Raw genomic sequence first — 4,380 nt, 5'->3', positions numbered from 1 at the left:
AATCATTTTATGTTTTTAGTTTTCAGTATAATTATGCTTTATTATAATTTAGACTTGTATCAATTTTAATTGTTGACTTTTCGAGGATAGCATTTTCTACATTCATAAATAAAATACTGTATTTGACAAAAAGGAACCAATGAAATAATCTTCAATGATAAAGCAGGAAATGCTCGATTAGAAAAACTCAGTCTGGATGTAAAGATTGTTTCTATTTGACCGAATGTCTTTCAATATCAGATATAAAAAGACAGGTATTTATTATTAAGTATAATATATTTTTACAATATTTTATTTATTCAAATTTTTTTAAAATAAGTTTAAAAATTCAAAAAAAAAATGTTACAATTATAAACAAAAATAATAGGCATATTATAAAACATAGATCTACAAGTTAATATAACTACAAAGGGTTGTATACCCAAATGCTTATCCAATAAATGTTTATCTATTGGAGTCAACACTATAATTTATTTTGATGCGTAAGGATTTAATACATCAAAACGTATTCAATGCAACAATTTATCGGGTAAACGCTTACCTGGATAAGTATTGTAATCTTCACTTACCGGGTAAGACTCCATCATTCTCATCGCTCTTACCCGGTAAGATTCTTGGCCCTTGTCGATATTCATCTGATGAGGAAACTTATCCGATAAGCATTTACCAAGTAAACGTTTAGTAAACGACCCCTTATAAATCATAAATCAAGTAACTGATTAATAAAATAAAATCTACATAGATATAATAATATAATAAAAAAATATTTCTAAGAAATGTAAAATATAACTATGCAATAAATTATTTTTAAATATTTACAAATAAAAATAAAGTAATTTATAATTATTACATTTCATATTTCAATAATTGCTTTATTCAATAAAATAATTTTTTATTTATTCAATTGTATATTTTGAGTATTAAGTAATAGTTATGGATTTATTTGGAAAATTTTAATTTATAATTTATTGCTAAAACTGATATAACAAGAAATTGGGTTACGATAGAAGCAGGGACGGCCCTGACCACGTGCAGCCCGTGCGGCCGCACAGGGCATCAAAGCTTAAAGGGGTATCAAGTTGTCATCTATTACTAGTTTTGGGTTTAATAGTTTGGGAATTTTGGGCAACTGAGTTTTAACTATAAAGTTATCTGTATGAATTCATCTATTTGTATAAGTTGGAAAAGTTTTTGTTTGGGAGAGTTTTTTAACAGATGTAAGGAGCGTGTTTTTAGTTGGAAGGGACGTGTTTGGGAAGAAAAACTTGACTTTCTATATAAAGCTCCCCCTAGAAGCTTACCGGATAAGTCACTTTTTATATCATTAAGCCACTACGAAACAGTCATGCATAGTTGAGCGAATAAGTTTTAAGCTTATTAAGCTGCTGACAGATAGGTTCTTAGCCTTTAGTCATTGACCTATAACATTCGAGTTTTACTTTATACTTAATATGACAGTAATTTGGATGTAATTTACTATTTTAGTTAAAAATTAATAGTTTTCCTTATCTTTTAAGTCTCATATATTGAAATAAAGTTTCTATTTTGCTAATTTCAATTTGGAAATGGTAAAATTGGAAAAGAAGAAAACACGATCTTAATCCAGGATTTATCCTTTTATCATTCTATATTTTGTATTTTTTTTTGGTTTTTATCCCCCCCCCCTCAATTGTATTTTTTATTATAATTAATAAAAATCAACATGAAGATGATACACTTAGCTTGAATATGTTCTAAACTCTTTAAAACTCGCATGTTTCGTTGTTTCATTGGCTTAAAAAAAAGGTTTAGGGGCATTTTTTATTATTTTCGCACAGGGCATCAAAAATCTTAAAACCGGCCCCGGATAGAAATGCCCATGTAGACATAATCTTGTTAATGGTAATTGTCTCAAATCTATTTCGGAACCGATCTCGCCTCAATTCTAATACACGGCACAAACTCTTATGAAACAAAAACATTAGTTGGTGTATACATTGTGATATGACTGGCTCACACAATGTGTATATACACCTAACAGTATTTAGATCTTATTGTTTTAATGGGTTCATAATGTGGTTTCAATATGTCGATTATTTCAAACTTTATTATTTTAGTGTGTTTACATTGTGATTTCGGTATATTCGTTATTTGAAATTCCATCGTTTTAGTTTCTTCACGTCATGCACATAACTTGATAGTTAGATCAATGGTTCGGATGTAAACGAAATGGATGGGAGAGGTGAGAGAAAAGGGACGGTTACAATTTAGAGGGAGAGAGAGTGACATGTATATTTATAAGGGAAAAATACAATAAAAACCAATGAACTTTCTTGTTTGGAATGATTAAGTTCTTAGACTTTTTTAGAACAAATAAGTCATTGGACATTCCAAAACATGTTAAATAAGTTATTGGACAATTTTTTGGAACAAATAAGTCATTGGACATTCCAAAGTATGTTAAATAAGTCCTTGGACAATTTTTGGAATAAATAAGTCCTTGGACATTCCAAAAAATGTTAAATAACTTCTTGGACAATTTTTGGAACAAATAAGTCCTTAAACAATCCAAAACATGTTAAATAACTTCTTGAACTTTTATAAAACATGTTGGATACATTCTTATGGCTTGTACAACTAGTTAAAGTGGTAAAATAGTGGAAAAAATCCGGAAAAAACCCAATGAACATTCATATTTTGAACGATTAAGCCCCTAAATATTTTTTGAACCAAAAAGTATTTAGATCTATAAAATTAAACAAATATAACAAAAAAGTACTTACATTTACAAAAAAATAATTACATTTAAAAAATATTTTTGATAAAGTTTATTTTAATTAAAATTAAAATATATTATGTCAGTAATTTTTCAAACAAAAAAATTAATTATTATTAAATTTATTTTAATTAAAAATATATATATCATGTATGTGATTTTTTAAATTAAAAAAAGATCTAAAAAGATTACTGGTGAAATTTATTTTAATTAAAAATAATATATTTTATAATTTTATAATTTTATAATTTTTTTAGTTTAAAAAATCACTGACAAAATATATTTCCGGATTTTTTTCACTATTTTACCACTTTATCGTTCAAAATATGAATGTTCATTGGGGTTTTTTCCGGATTTTTTTCACTATTTTACCACTTTATCGTTCAAAATATGAATGTTCATTAGGGTTTTTTCGGATTTTTTTTTCACTATTTTACCACTTTAACTAGTTGTACAAGTCATAAGAATGTATCCAACATGTTTTATAAAAGTTCAAGAAGTTATTTAACATGTTTTGGATTGTTCAAGGACTTATTTGTTCCAAAATTTGTCCAAGGAGTTATTTAACATTTTTTGGAATGTCCAAGGACTTATTTGTTCCAAAAAGTGTCCAATGACTTATTTAACATATTTTGGAATGTCCAATGACTTATTTGTTCCATCTAATTGTCCAATGACTTATTTAACATGTTTCGGAATGTCCAATGACTTATTTGTTTAAAAAAAAAGTCCAATAACTTAATCATTCCAAACAAGAAAGTCCATTAGTTTTTATTGTATTTTTCCCTATTTATAATGATAATTGACTTTCCTTGGGTTAATTAGTTGTTATTAATAATTACGTTACTAAATTAACATTTTTTGTTCTGTTGATAAATCAAATTAATTAAGTCAAATGAGTCGACTAGAACACATATGTGTGGTTTATTTTACAACCTATTCCATTTGTACAACCAATATAGTCTTAATTTAACCATCAATTAGTTCATCTATAGTCAGCATTTGATGAGGTGGAAAAGGTAATTATAGATTATCAATTAAAAAAAATAAAAAATGGATAATTTAGATTTTTAAGGTTGTATTAGTTGTACAAATATAATAGATTGTATTTGAAACGTGTTCTCTATATATATCTTATCATTAAGTATAGGGCAAACTACATTTCAAATTATATATATATATATATATATATATATATATATATATTATATATATATGTGTGTGTGTGTGTGTATATATATAAGTAGAGGTTCAAACGAGAATACCACCATTTTACGAGAACGTGAGAACATTCTTATCACATGTGATAATACACTTGAGGGGACTTGGTGGTGTATGGATGTCATGCCTTGAGATTTAGGTCGCATCAAAGGTCGTTTACGTCTATAATTTAGTATCACACGTGATGATCTTGATGGATTATAGTATCACATTAATAACACATTTATCACATGTGATAGTACATGTGAGGGGACTTAATGGTATAAGGGCGACTTGGCCTACAATCTAGATTGCGTCAAAAGTCGTTCACGTCTTTGATTTAGTATCACATGTGTATCATATGTATTGGAATAATAGTATCACATGTAATTGTTTATGATAAAAGGGTGTTCTCACGTTCTCGT

Source organism: Cynara cardunculus (assembly GCF_001531365.2).
Source record: "Cynara cardunculus var. scolymus isolate 2C chromosome LG 5, CcrdV1, whole genome shotgun sequence".
Lineage (NCBI taxonomy): Eukaryota > Viridiplantae > Streptophyta > Magnoliopsida > Asterales > Asteraceae > Cynara > Cynara cardunculus.
The sequence above is the reverse complement of the archived record's forward strand: the minus strand, read 5'-3'. Positions refer to the sequence as shown.